Raw genomic sequence first — 15,862 nt, 5'->3', positions numbered from 1 at the left:
CAGTTTGCAAACTTACAACACTCCCTCCAGTTTGCAAACTTACAACAAAGCATACAGAACATCTTTAAAAGTTGCTTTATTGATACAGAAGTGACAAAGTAAAAACCATATTCTGCAAGAAGCAAGCTCATCCTGCTTAGCACTTATTTGAGAGAAATACAAAAAAACTCCAACAGATTAATGTCTCCCTTCCTGGGTAGGCTAAAGATAATTATTTGGCTAGTAAGGGGGGTTATTTGTTTTGGTTTGGTTGGTTGGGGGGGGGGGGCTTTGTGGACCGTGCAGGGGAGAAGAACAAAACAGCACCATAAGAAAATGGCCTTTTAAAGCTTTATTTCTGACAAAACTGCCATCTTGTTCCTTAGCAGAACAGTAGGAAGGAGTTTCCAGAGTGGGCCTAAAAAACACCAGGGGAAGAAACCTTCTCTGTAGCAGGCACAGTACGCCACCATAGCATCTTCCCTTGGGAATGAATTATAAGTAGGAAACACTTTGAAGATTATGATAAACTTGCTGGTCATCTATGGCTTTATCTTACGTACCAGTTAACCAAGTAATCCTTCAGAATTTAGAATGTTACCAAGCATCACATATCCAATTGAAAGCAACATATGCCTGACCATTTCATACCCTTTTCAGCCATGCCGCAGGTAGAGTTTGAATTATTACCCCAGATAATTCAAGAGCCAAACAGCTCTGCCCAAATTTCCCCATGAAGGTGAAGGTGAAGGAACTGGGGGCTCTACAACAGGAGACAGAGGATCATCTCTCATTTCAAGTCCCAATTTTTTCTGAGGTCACAGTGACCTGAATCTAGCATGAATTATGCATAATCACCCTCCAAGCAAGTGGATCTGTGCCAACTGAACCTCATAAAAGTTTTGGTTGCTAGGAGGTAGCAGTGGACATATTCTAAAATCCCGTTTACTTGAACCACTGAGGTTTCCCTCCAGAATAACCTTCCACAGTCTGCTCACTGTTTTTTTATTCCTTGAGACATCAGATTTCAGCTAAATTCTGTGATTTTCCATCTGCTGTCATCTAGAGAAGCCTCTATGAATTATCTCTCCAAACAGTCTGTAAAAGACCTCCAACACCTTCAGAGCAAGCTTGTATCTTTAGACAAACTAGATAACATCCTTAGCACAAATTCTGTTCAGAGAAGTCTTGCTTTCAGACATGGTGTTGTTCAGATGCCCACGTATCAAGTTCTGAGTCTCCAACTCCACGAGCCAGCACAGCAGACAGAACCTCAGTAGCACTTCATAGACCTTGCCTTAGCTTTTCAGCCCATTCTCTGTCCCTCCAAGACTTATCTCAAATGGACACACAATATTTTTACATCAACATTTTTTATCAATTGTCTTGTATGGATATTAAGTTTCAGAGTGTGCTATCTGGAAATCTTGGCTGCTCCAGATCATGCTTTTAAAGACATACTCTGTAATTCTCCTATCAATTTGTTGGAGATGCATTTGTGTCATCTGATTTAGGAACATATAAAAAGATTTTTCATGGTTATCTTAGCTAAGATTGGATTGAGAGTATTTATTTATTGCATTGTTTACATGCACTGTGAGCCACCCAATAAGGAAAGGAAGAAATAAAAACAGCTGCCTCCTTTAGACCACATCATTTCTGACACCATTTCTACTTAGAGACAGCTCAGTTTTGTTTGTTTTATGAAAGAAGAGAGTAAGCAAGCACAGACTTCAGTTTTTCATCATTTACTGAACCTATGGCATACAAGGCTCATTTATCATCAAGCCCTAGACTCAAGCTGAAATGCTAATTACAGACAAAAAGAACAGGTAATGCTTTTCCAATAATTAGTAGGCAAGCAATTCTCAGAACACTGTTATCAGATTTATCATAGGATTCTGGAAAGAAAGAGGTGCTGACACACTCGTGGTTTCCTTCTGTTCACTCTTCATTTACTGAAGATTCAAACCTTTGGATTATCTACTCAAGACATCTGACTGGTAAATTTTTTGTAACTCTGAACAGCACAGATGCTCCCCACTGAACCATCCCTGAGAACTGCTCAAGGAAAGGTGGTTACAAGCAACATGACCAGAGAATTGCAAAGTAATGCCATAAATCTCAGGTATTTTTAGTTCTGACTGTGGACTGAAAAATGTAACCAAAAATGTCATTTCTAACAACCTCATCACTGCAAACACCAGCAAACATAATTCGGAGCTGTATAATGGGAGTGAGGAAGGATTGTGAGTTGATTTAAAAACCAACTACAACAGCAGGTAAAAACAACTTCAGCAGAAATGAAAGGTGAGAGACATTGCAAGTGTGCTGAGCGAGTCAGAAGTTAGCCCGTGCAACACCAGCCAGACCTCAGCAGGCAGTGCTTCAACCTCTCTCACCCAAAGTAACCAGCTTTGGGGTCTCTCCAAAGCTTCAACATAGCCAGATAGAAGGGATGGTATTAGCAGGGGCACAGATCTCCAAGAACCCCAGTGAACACATTCCCACTCTGAAAGCATGGTGGCACACTGCTAGAGGGAAGGCTGGTGCTACTGCTGTGTGGCCTGAAGTGTTTGAAGAGATGCTAAGCCTTGTTCTTGTTTGCCTGCACTCAGCTCCAAAGGCACAACACCAGCACACATCTTAAGGAAACACCATTATTCCTCTTGGCCAAACCTCATGGTCTTAAACGTAGGTGCAGGCTTCAAAACTTTCATAGCACTGGGGCATTCCAAAATACCCCTCCCCTGAGACTACATCCGAAGAGGAAAGTACCAACCTGCATGAACATAAGGTAGGTGTTTAAATAGCAGCCTCATCTGATAAAGATTTCAAGCAGAGACTTCAGGGGGAGGGCTATAAGTTTCTGAAAGGATTTTCCCCAATGTATGAACAACCTTACATTTGTTCCCTTATCTTGCAATGGTATATTCTTATTATTATGCTTCAGTTAAAAGACAATTAGAAGAATGGAGAATATATAATGAAAGGACTGCATATATGATTTAAAGTTGCCTCCGAATACCTAATGCATAAAGATTTGTTTTCCTTCAGATGCCAAGAATCAGGCCAGAACAACAGTAATGTGATTTTTGCCTGTACAAAACAATGCTTTCTTTTTATTTAATAGGTAATGGTCCTATCTCATTTTTAATTTTTTTTTAATCAAATTGTCCTTAGGGAAGATTCAGAGACAAGCCTTCTGGAAAAGTAGTAACTGCATGAGACAAAAGATAATCAAGAGTACTCTTTTTGTTATGTTCTCAGCATTTTTGGACTGCAAATTCAAGCTACAAAATATGTCTGTGTATCAGATGCTGTAGCAGGTAACAGCATGAATGTCTAAATCTTTGAAAAGTGAAGAGTTTCAGAAAGCCTAAATTTTTTTATTTTTATTTTTTAAATATTGAGACCCCTGGTATAGATTTCATTTTCATTTTAGTTTTCCTACAGGGTATTGGCTTGTAGGAAGTCCATTTCACAGAGAAATCTTAAGGCATTCTTTACATCATCTTCCCCTGCATTAATGTCTCTGGTAGTGCAGGACTCAGATAAGTCTATGCAGTCTCATGCCCAACTGATATATTTTCCAGCAATGCCTAGCTATGTCAAATGCTGCATCTCTCTCATGAGTTTTATCCAAGGGCCTGGTTTCAGCTGGGATAGAGTTAATTTTCTTCCTAGTGGCTGATTGAGTGCTGTGTTTTGGATTTAGGTTGAGAATAATGTTGATAACACCCTGATGTTTTAGTTGTTGCTAAGTAGTGCTTACTCTCAGTCAAGGACTTTTCAGCTTTACCTGCTTTGCCAGTGAAGAGGTGCACAAGAAGCTGGGGGGGGAGGCACTGCAAGGACAGCTGACCTGAACTAGCCAAAGGGATATTCCATACCACAGAACATCATGCCCAGTATGAGGGGATGGGGGGGGGTGTAGAATTGCTGCTCAGGGACTGGTTGGACATGGGAAACTGGGTGGTGAGCAACTGCGTAGAAGACACTTGTCTTTCTCTCTCTTTTTGTTATCTCCCTTTTCATCACAGTTACTATTTTATTTTACTTTCCCCATTATTAAAATGTTCATATCTCAACTCATGGGTTTTATCTTTTTCTGATTCTCCTCCCCATCCCACTAGAGGGTGGGGAGTGAATGAGCAGCTGCATAGTACTTAGTTGCTGGCTGGGGTTAAGCCATGACACCAGGTCTAGATTCAACAGTGGACTGAAATTCCTTTGCACACTGAAAGTTTCAGCTGCAATCTCGTTACCTCCAGACACTGAGTTCTGCGAGGCTGAGATGCCATGAATGGACTAACTGCAATGTCCTGTTCCTTCGAGATCTCCTGCTCGTTTCAGAAAGAGAGATGGCATAAAGTCATCTTCCTTCACAGGGAGACCTTGAATCATCAAATTTTTTTACACTCTCTGAAGCCCAGCAAGTCCGAGCCATCATTCCTCAAAGACCTTATGACAACACCGATAATGTTTTCTTCTCAAAAACTATTACAATGGTTTTGCACAAGATAAACAACTGCTGAAAACAGAGGAGTACTGGTCTGGTGTGCCTTACTTGCAGACAGCTCCAGCCTTCTCTTTTTGTCCCTGGTGTAGCAGCAAAAGCCACAACCCAAGAGTGTTCTCATTCCAGATGAGACCTCCTGGAAGCCACAAAGACAACAGCGACTGATGATGAATGGAGACAATCTTTCTGTGTTTGTGCAAGAGGAAAAACATCTCTCTGGTAGTCTTTGAGCACAGGCAGTGCTGAGGCAGCTCGTGATGCCTCTCTACATTCACCAGCAAAACAGGGTACAACTACAGAGCATAGTCCTGGAGATCCATTTGATAAATGATTATGTCCTTATTTCCAATAGATATGCCTGTTCCCGTCAGGAAAACCTGAAGATGAGATTCTGATGATTTATTCACTAGCTTGAGCTATGAAGTCCTGAACTGAAAAATATTTCTTCCAGTAAAACATACGTGACTATAAAATTTCTCTGGGTGACAGAGGACTACTTAAGACATGAAATCCTGAGATGAACAGACTTAGACCTCTCTAATTTGAGGCTTCTGTTGAGCAAGAAGAGATTTGGGATTCCTCATAGGTCTCCATATTTTCAAAGCACAAACAGCAAGTGCAGTCTGCACAACTTCTCCAGTGGTAACAGACATGTAGTTTCACTCTACGATCTGGGGTTGACCACTATTTTTACTTCTTTAGGGGGCTACAAAGTCCATTTAACCTGGGAGGAAAATGGTAGCATAACTCTCTGGACATTACTTTATGGTCTGTTGTCCCAGATATGGATAATTCCCACAAGCACAAGACTGGTGTATTTTATATACCCACAATAATAGAACACTGAATCAATCAGCAAGGATTTTCTGGTTCACATTACCTGAACAATTTCAGATACATTAAATCACTATCACCTATTTCCTCCAGATCTCACTTCTATTTCTCAACTTCTTGTAGGCTCTTAACAACAAGATCATGCTCAATAAAAATAAAATCTTCAGCAAGACAGTAGGCTCATTTCCATTTTAATTTTAGCCATATCCTCAAATGGATAAACTGCCTTCTGAGTATTGGTTATTATCAGAAGGAAGTTGCCCTGGACTTTGAGAATGTCACAGTTTCCAGTGAGTTCTTGTCTTCTGGAAAGTCCTAAACTGAAAGACTTTAGCTAAGATGGGAAATCCTGACACAATTCAGGCTTTTGACTCCATTTCGATGCCTAAGGACCATCACAGATGATCAGTTCTAGCTTCACAGGGCTGTTAGCTTCTGCTTTGTTGCTAATAAGCATAGGTAAGGAAAGATTGTCATAGCTCCCACTCCTAAATCTGGAGAAGTAGTAAGAAAAGAGTTCTTGCCCTTCCTACCAGGTGCTTAAAAAAAAAAAGAAAAGAAGAATTATCCACGTGAATCAAATAAATTGTCAAATGATTCACAGTTGTCATATCTGAACAAAAAATTACCATGTCAATACACAGAATAAAAAAAATTAAAAATTATATTGCAGATTAGAGAAAAGCTCTTGAGTATTATGAATTCTGAACCGTAAGAATGGATTACATACTTGCTCCATCCTAACATCAGGAGGAAAAAAAAAATCTATTTGGTAGCATAGCACCAGCCTTTGCAAAAAGGGTAAAAATAACATGCATCACAAGAGACAAGAATCCAACACATTAGGTAATCTGTGATGAGAACTCTATGAATAAAGCAGATAATACCAAATTAGTTAACTAAAAAAAACCCTAACAACACAGCCATTTACAGATCAAAAGAATACTTGCCTATGCGTTTCAAACTAACAACCAACTAGAATTACAAGTATGTGCCATTTTAAAATAAGCAAAGAACCAGATTCACAACATGATCTGGATTTGCCCACCCTCTCAGACATGTTGGCTTTTAACATTTACAGAGTACTAAAGAAAACATCCCACCACTTTTATCTGGATTGATGTCACATTTGGCACAAAACTTTCATGTTCAGAAAGAGACCTGCTCAACACCAGATGGAGTATTCCATTAAAACATGAGTGGCAACAAGTGCCCACCCTCCCAATCAAAAGAAGCAAACCACTTCTCAGTAACATCTGCCTGCAGATCACAAGATGCTCACACAGAACTTTCCCACAAAATACCTTTTTCTTACTCCTGTCTAAAAGCATTCTTATCGATAAGTAAATTCTGTAACTAAAAAAAAAAAATAAAAAAAAATGAAAGAAAAAAAAGGGGGAAAAAAAGAAAAAAAAAAAGAAAAAACCCAGCCTCAGGTATTCTTCCCAGCACTGTTCACTTATCCAGAAAAGTGTAAGGAAACATTAACAGCAAGAAGTGACTATTTCAAGCTGAGGGTAACTAGGAAGAAGAGAAACTTGCTTCACTTCATAAAAAAGATACGTAGTAATAAAAAAAAAAGGAAATAAAAAACTGAAGGGTACATCAATTATAATGGTTCTGTGGTTCCTCTGGATTTCAATTAGAAGCCACTTTATTTACAGCTCTTGGCCCAGCAGGCAACCCAATGAGAACATTTTTCATGGTGTAGTTTCTAATGCAAATAAAAGTAAAGGCAACCCCAGAGTGGTTTGCTAACTTATATAATGAGACAGGAAACAAAAGGTACAAATGCATAATGACCATATCAAATGCATTCAGAAAGACCACAGGACTCAAAAAACAAATTCTTTGACAAGTACATTTACCTCAAAGAACTATCTAAAATAGCTCTTTTTTCCCATAAATATATAAACACTTCTCCTAAGATCTCATTTTAATAATAATTTAAATCTACGTTCCATCAAAATATGAAGTTAAATCCATTCTCTCCACCCTCAAAACCAAGAAGTGACCACTAGACATAGATATCTGACTTTTCTGCTCAGAAAGTCCGCATTTAGTCATTTTGATCAGAGTGAAGAGAAGCTGTAAGAGGCAACACTGGGGTCTGCTCAGGGGCTCTTTTCCACTACTTGCAGATACAGCAGCACAGGAGGTGAAAGGAGGTATGGAGAAACCAAGTGGTTTCTCCCACATACGCATTTTGTGCACACAAGCAGGAAACATGCAATTTAAGTCCCCCCAAAATGTCTGAGATGTCTCCCTGAAACCAGGGGAGGTTCACCAAGGACTGACCTTGCATGTTCATGCAGCAAACCCCTCAACTTTGCCACCATATTCAGTTCGGTGTCAGGGCTGAGGCGCAGACCCTTGCAGATGGCACTACTCACTCCTCACAACAGCCCAGGCTGGAGTTACACCACCTGCATCCTCCTCTGCCCAGTTTACAGCCATAAACAACCAACTCCAGTAATGAACAGCAGACCTGCTTGTTCAGTCAAAGGGCTCACACAGGCTCAGACCACACTATTTCTCCAACAGTTTCCCTAGGAGGATGGCCTCACACGGACCAAGCTTCCACCAACCTTGCCTAAGTTGTTATGCTTTTATTAAAAAATGTAACATCACAGGGAAAACCTCCTACAGCTACTTTTCATTTCACTTTTAAAATGGAAACAAAATAAATTTTGTCTGGTTTAACAGCACTTTTCCAGATTGTGCTAGTTACAGAATTTTCCATCTTTTCAAATTCACGAGGTTGCATCAAACACTTGCATGCTCTCTCAATGCTATTCCCCTCTCTGGCTTGTCAGTTCACTTAGGAAAGAAACACTTACATTTTGGGCTTCCATTCGGCAGAATGCTGTGAAGCAGCTCCTAATATCACAGAAAATGCCTATCAACAGCTGTTAGCGGCTCAGGAGGGACCTGCCTATATACAGATGCTCATACGCTAGCGAGCACTTCACTGAAAAGACTAAGTGATGCGTGTTACTGCAGCCCATCTGGGTAGTTTTTATTTGTATTGTGCTCCTAACAGTGAGAAGATTCTGGAGCTGATCTTGTATCTATCATTCATAAAGGCCTACTGCATTCAGAAGAGCAAGAAATGCAGATATATATTTCATTAAGATGTAAGCATTCCTTCAAGTCTGTAAAAAGCACTCTGCACTGGGCAAACTATTTAAACAGGATTTCTGGCCAATGGCTTCATTATCACCCTCCAAAATGTCCAACCTGGTAACTGTGGGCACAATTGTGCAGCTGATACCACGACCAACGTGGTTGGCTCATGTCTACAGGTTTCCTATATAGGCTATATAAAAAAGGGGGGGGGGGGGAAGAAAATAAAAAGTTTCTAGAAGAGAATGTGATCAGAGCACTGAAATTCAGTTCCTGCTGAGCTGCCCTAAAGAAAAGACCCTTTATCTCTACTGACTGCAAGGACAAGTCAGGCGCCTAAGGAAATTACCTGATCCAGTCAGAAGTTTAAACTTAGGACAACTTAGAACATCCCGTTATTGATACTTCTGTCTTTTTACATAAACCGCAACAGCAGTAAGTTCAGTTAAACCTTTTTTACAGCTAACCAGCAGCAGCTTATTAGGGACCAGATGTCATTTGGTTTGTAGATGGGCTACAGAGCGTTATTAACGAAGACAAGGTTGCAGGAAAACAGGCTGTGACGAGGCAGGTGCAAATGGTACAGAACACAGAGGAGGGAAAACTTTCTGCAAGGCAAACATCAAAGATCCAATACTTTCCCATTGTTATGCTAGAGAACCACAAGAGAGCCACCTCTGGAATTGCGTTTAACACTAAAACACACCAAACCTCCCCCACCCAGCTGAAACCACCCCCAAACACGTACAGCTGCCCACCCACACCAAACCACAAGAACCACCTAAATCAAAACGACCATGAGACGTACCAAAGTGCTGCGTGTGCCATTAGACCACTGTGGTGCAAAAGCTGAATGGCACGTAGCAAATGCCCGAGGTGCGCCACATACAAGCCACCAAACAGCCAACCTTTCCCACTGGACAGCACTGTAAGGAAGAAATATTATGAGGATCTCAGCAGCCCTTAACGCTGCTGTCGTGAATTTGAAAAAAAAATCCTAGCACGCAGTACCACTCCCACAAAAAAAGGGATAGAACTTGTTCTTATATAAGTATGTATATTATTTAACACTCGAAAACAACAGTTCCATCACATCTATGCAGAACCAGAAGTGGTGAAGAGCTGAGAGGGGAAAAAAATAATTTCTACTCTATTGTATCTATCCATTTTTTTCGTTTGCCTCAGGACAAGTCAAGGGCCCTCAACACACTGCAGAACAAGGACCACTGTCTGTTTTCTTTCTCTTCCTTTGTTGTGGCACAAGGTGAGTGATGCAAGTAGGTGCAAGTATAATTCACACAGTATTTGCATCTATTAGCTATTATCGCCCAGGAAATTATCTTTTGGACCTGGGAAAAAGTGATTACAAAACTAAAGGTGAGGTAAACAAATGCACACCATCATCTTCAGGCAAACAATTGTTTCTGCTTTTGCGGTCATCTGAACAAGTTTTGCTCTTCCTCAGATTAAACAAACACATGCTGCCAGGATGCACGCATTGCTTCTGAGGTAGATGTGAAAGAGAAGGCCTAGGTGACAAAAATAACTTTCAAATAGATGTTAGTATATTCACATTGCAAAGAACATAAAAGGAGGCAGGAAGCAGGGGAGGGAAGTGTCTCTCTCATATCATATTTAAGTGACAGTACAAGTAGCAGTGACTTTTTTTCCCTGAACTACTCACAGATATGGGACCATTGCATAATCTTCAATAATCTTGTAAATTCTATTCACATTTTTTCTAAACATTACAGGAATTCACAGAATTAAAAGCAAAAATCATGATTTTTTCCCAACTTGCCACTCAAAAGAGACAGATGCAAAATAGAGCAAGTTTTCCTGTAAAAACAGCTCTGTCCTACTTTATGAACTAGTTATTCCTAACTCTAACCACTTCTCCTCACACAGAATATTATGTAGTGCTAAAAAGTTTCTCCAGTCCTGACAAACCAGCCATGTTTTGCATGGGATGTATAAACAAGTTGGTTTATGGCAAACAGAAATCCATACACATAAGTGGAGTGTATGTGGAGTGTATGTGGAGTGTATGTGGAGTGTATGTGGAGTGTAACAGCTGCCTCATGGAAGCAGGTATGCTTGTGTATCCCAAGCCTAAACTCATCTGGGTGAGCAAACACTAGGAAAGGACACGCAAGGGAAGGGAAAAGAGGCACAACTTGGTGTAGAAGTGGAAAAAAGAGGGCAAAGGAAATGAATGTATTCATATTTGAGATTCTGCCCTGGTAAAACCTTGGACTAAGAAAAATTTCAGATGACATTTCTGCAGATACAGGGAAAAAAATCTCTAGAGATTCAATGTGAAAAGTTATTTAAAACATGCACAAATTTAATTTGGTAGTCAGCTTTTCAGTCAACCTATTTTCTCCACTCCAGTGAGGGCAACAGGGGAAAAATTTTTAAATCTTATGAAATAATATGGGGAAAGGCATTTTTCATTTCAGAATGTATTATTTTTAAAACCACATGGAAAATGTCCTTCAGGAATACCAACCCTTGGTGGCATCTCAGATGGCCTGCATGACAAGTATATATCCAATAAGCAGGTAATTCAGTGTCAACAATTATCAAGAAAAAAACAAGTCAAATTCAATTTTACTTGAAGATGTGGCTTTCTAAAATACCACAGAAAAAAAAACACCTTCCTGCAGTAAAGGGACAGTTGGGGCTTTGCACGGCATACTTCAAGAGCAGCAACATATAGCCTTTGTTATATCAAAAACCTCAAACCGTTTCCAAACCATCCTTGTTCTCTGACTTTTTTTCCTACCTGATGTCTTTTCTAGTTTTTCATTCACATTCCTGATGGTTCACAGTTTCACAGCACCATCCTTGAGGATTTTTTAAAAATAAACCCAGAATATGAATCAACATACTCCTTAGTCCATGTCCAGGCCCCTTTGCTGTTTGTCATATCAGTACTACCTTGTCCCAAGCAGTTCCTGCAGTAGATGCAACCTTCCCTCTCCATCCAGCTGCATTACTCAGTTTGTATTCCTGTAAGGGTCCACTTTGAGAGAAATAATGATTTCCACTTTAACTTCCTCTGAAGTGCCTGATGTGTCTTTTGCAATCAATTTTCTTTACCTGGCCTACAGTGATCTACCATTATCTATGGTACAAATTTCTGAACCTACCTTTACGAAACGTGAGAGGCCATTAAATGCACCAATCACAGCAATGTGTTTTCCTGATTCAAGTTATAGACAGGAACAAAATGCCTAGAGCTGCTTTAGTTAACTATTCTGCAGAATTTGGAAGACAATCTCTTGTAATTTTGTAGAAAGCACACTGCATCTTTTACATGCAAGTAATTTGCAATTTAGAAATAACATGCACTGGAGAAATATTTTTTAATATCTCTCAGTATGCCTTTGAACACATAAGTACATAGTAAAAGCATGACACTTCATGATTTCTGAAATGAAATTCACAGTCTTAGTTTCCCATCAGAGCAGCTTACTATGCCTCCTTCACAATCTTATCCCCTTACCACCCCAGGCTTTCAAGGTTGGGTGCACACACGTGTGTGTGTATCCCTGCATGTCTGTGTAGCATCATTTTCAAAGTGCCTCTGAGAAGGCGTATTCACTTTTTCCTCAAGGAAAGCCATGGACTGGAAAGAATAAGCTCCTGCAGTATGAAGTTATTTAATACTTCAATAGTGTAACAGATTAAAAAACCAAACATAAACCAAAACTTATATAAAGACCTTTTCCTGCAGTGGTTTTAAGGCAGAACCAAAACTTGTTTATGTCAATGAAGCCCTCTAATTGAAATCTACATAACTGGGTCAGAAATTGTGTCCTGGGGAGAAGAGTTATTATTCCTTAACTCCTGAGCTTCAAAGAAACTTTAAGAATGTTTCTTTATAATGTTTCCTTCAACAGACCTCAAATCCTCCTCAGATATTGCCATTTTACCCTAACCCAAACAGAACAAGCAAAAGGCAATCAAACACCTCCACACAACCACAGACACTGGGAGATCAGTGATGCAAGTTACAAAGGCTCCCTACCGCTTGTCTTTGTAGTATTTACTTGAAAAAGACAAACTGGCATTACTGGGTAAACTTAGTTCTAGTCAAAAGCTTGGTAAACCCCACTTTACAGGCAGGACAGAACACACATTTGTGAGTCAGGGCAAAACAGCATCTGTGTTAAACACCAGAAGGATCAAGGTCTTTACACTGACAGCAGAGTTAACGTCACTCAGTGGGCTGGTGGCAAGATGGAAGAAGTGTGACGGTTTCTTGAGGGTTCCAATATTTTCATAAGACATCTAAAACATACATGGATGTCCTGGCTTCAAGTGACATGTATGGAAAGGGAATCTTTTCAGCACAAAGCAGGGGAGGAAAAGCTGAGGGACCTGCTACAAAAACCAAACACACCCACCCCCCTCCCTTACCCAATAAACCCAAACCACAGTTTTCTTTCAGGTAGACAAACAGTCATGCAGGACAATTTCAAACTATTTCTAGTGACAGCAGGACAGAAAGAGTCCTCTCCATTCAAAACGAATTGAGCCTACACGAAGGTTTAGGATGTAACAAAATGGAAGGCAAGCAAAGGCTGGAGCAACAGTGTCCTTCCTGAAGGTGGAAGAGTTATATATTTGGTAAGCATAATCCAAATATTTCTGACAAGATACATTTTTCCAAGCCTGGTTTCTCCAACAGATACACACTTCCATATTTTTCTCTTTACTGTTTATGAGTACTTTTGGCTTGTTAACACCAGTATGGATTAAAAGAGGCTGGGAATTGCACTTGCAAACAATATTTGACAAAATCCTTTTATGCTACTAAGAAAATTGAAGTTTATTAGAGAGAGCATCCATGCAGATTAGAAAGCAGCAGAGACACCAAAAACACATGAGAACAAAACGAACAGCTTTCAATGAGGAAAAAAAAGGGAGGAATGCCCTCATCTCTATGCTGGGATAGCAGTGTTTCATATATACTTGAATGAACTGAAACATAGGAAGGCAACACCTCCTCTCCCCTTCCCATTAAAAACCTGAACAGCTAAAATCCCACAGATGACAAAACCATTTACAGTTTGTCAAAGCCAGAGAAGACTGGAAAGAATTCCAGATGAACCACACAAGGCCAGGCCAAGGGGCAAATTAAATCCACTGCAGATCAATAAAAAGCAAAGTGCATTTAAATGAAAAATGCGAAGCACTCAAAACTGATTGCTGGGTTTAACAGTTCTGGAGTAACTCAATATTTGAATCAAGTGTTCAGCAAATAAATGAAACATACTGCTAGATATGCAAAGATAGAACTTAGAAATATTCTTTTTTTCCGTTTTCAAGACGAAAGCATTCACATGATTATCTAAAGGATAAGACCTACAACAGCCACAGCATAAATCAGAAGCGTGTTCTCCATCGGACTGCTGTGTTTGGCTCTTATCGTCTGATCTCTTCTTGAGATAGCAGATGTAGTAAAAGCCTCAGAAAATGGGGACAAGAATAATTCAGGACAAAGACGGATTTCTGTACAGAAAGAGATGGAGAAGCTTGAAGCACCCACACTAATGCGGGATGGATAAACCATCAAGGATATAAAAAAAAAAAGAATTGTGGAAAAGATGACAGGGCTCCTATACACTCTCATCGTGCAGAAGCAAGGGCATTTTTGAAACAGCAATACACTTAGAGCTGCTAAAAGGAAATGTGTGTTTGTTTAGTTGGTTTGGTTCTGTGGCACTGCTCTGCTGATCTGGTTTTATTTTGTTTATAATCAGCACTCAATTTGCACAGTATTTTGCCACAAGCTATGAGGAAGATCTCTGAAAGATTCAGAGAAAGACTTGTTTCATTTTACTTAAAAATAAGTCATTTACTTTAGGTAGGGGAAAGATCAGAAATATCCACCTGTCCTCTATATATGTATGATATAAGATTTTGTATGGCACAGGACCAAACTGACAGAAGAGGCTCAGAATTTCCTCTCTGGGCCTTGAACGTAACCATCCACCTTAAGACAAAGGACACGTTATAGTATCGGATACGGCACTTGCAAACAGCAGGCAAAGGACATAAACACAGGTTGCAGAACTGGTCTATTAAGACACCTAATCCTCTGCAGCGTGGTATGTCCACACAGTAAAGCAGAGGGAGCTGGGAACGAGAACATGTAATGCTACAGGGCTTCAGCCCAGGAATGCAGATACAGGTTACTCATGCTCTCTGTTTAGAAGTGGCCTTTGGAATGTTTAGAACAAGAAACTGCAGTGATTTCTCATCAGAGGACTGACATGCTGTGTTGCATCAGGGCAGTGCCACCACAGTGGTCTCACACAAACTGTATCCTTTGGACACTATCCTTTTGCAGTGCTCAAAGAAGTGTTCATATGCAAAGTACTTACAGTAGGAGAAAGGTATATTTGTCCTTAGTACTACGGCGTACATTGTTCCCTAACTTATTCCTGAGTGCACGAGCCCTGTGTTATGCATGACAGCATGAGACATTTTTTTATATATCTAGAAACCACCACAGAACTAGGTTAGCCTGGCAGGCTTGCAGCACTTCATTTACATATGAGTCAATCCTTCTGCAATACAAACATTAGTGATGCATTCCCCACTGTCCTTCTATTTATACTCACTATTTCACCTGCAGGCATCCCGAGTTAATTAAACAAATCAATCCCATTGAGATAATTGTGTCTCAAGCAAATTAACACAATTAGCCTTATAATAAGAAAATCCAAGCACTTCCCACTATATTTCTTCATATCAATCATGTGCTCGTTCCTCCAACTCTAAATTTGTGGCTATCTAGGAATCTGCATTAAAATGAAAAGTATAATGACACATCGAACTGGGTGATGTGCGACTACTACAGCCAGCAGACTCTCTGTTCACATCATTCACTTCTACTGAAATCAGAGGTGCCCATCAGAAGGAGTGTTCTTAAAGAACAAATAAACAAGGAATGATCCCACTGGACTGGACATTTTGCAGCTATATCACTTTGAGACAGCTTCTGCTCCAAAACAGTGTATTACAGTGTCATGTACAACCACAGCTAGATATGTAGTGATCTGGTTAACTGGATATACCAGGGGTTAGAGGGACTCTTAATTCCTTCTTCTCAGGTCAGGTTTACAGAAACCCCTCTGAAACAAAGCTGAACTTCTATAAATGACATCTTGGTACCCATCCTTTTTCAAAGACCTTTGTCTTCAGCCCTCATGTGTAACAAAGCTACTCTGGTAGCTGAACAGACACCATCATTCTTGACCATCTGCTGTGTTTTCAGGGTGTTTTTGCTCCCTGGGGCAGCCTCAGAGTAATCCAACACCCCTCAGCCTCCCTGGTGACAGCCCACCCTCCATCCAAGATCTCAACCGCCCTGCACCAGTGCAA

General features: G+C 40.1%; 1 protein-coding gene across 6 annotated transcripts in view; it reads right to left on the bottom strand.

Moving 5' to 3' along the window:
- Positions 1–15,862, bottom strand: part of TRERF1 (transcriptional regulating factor 1) — an 82,926-nt gene that overhangs the window by 35,608 nt on the left and 31,456 nt on the right. Inside the window, exon 1 of one of the 6 annotated variants that reach the window (XM_027681898.1) lies at positions 9,270–9,348. The exons of the other annotated variants lie outside the window; for them this stretch is intronic. The gene's annotated coding sequence lies outside the window, so the exon portion shown is untranslated. Of the gene's footprint in view, positions 1–9,269; positions 9,349–15,862 lie in introns of those variants that run through there. 6 annotated transcript variants of the gene reach the window in all.

This window comes from Neopelma chrysocephalum, unplaced genomic scaffold (assembly GCF_003984885.1).
Source record: "Neopelma chrysocephalum unplaced genomic scaffold, ASM398488v2 Primary Assembly neopelma1_61b, whole genome shotgun sequence".
In the NCBI taxonomy this organism is placed as follows: domain Eukaryota; kingdom Metazoa; phylum Chordata; class Aves; order Passeriformes; family Pipridae; genus Neopelma; species Neopelma chrysocephalum.
Note: the sequence above shows the minus strand (reverse complement) of the source record. Positions and strands in the feature narration are given on the sequence as shown.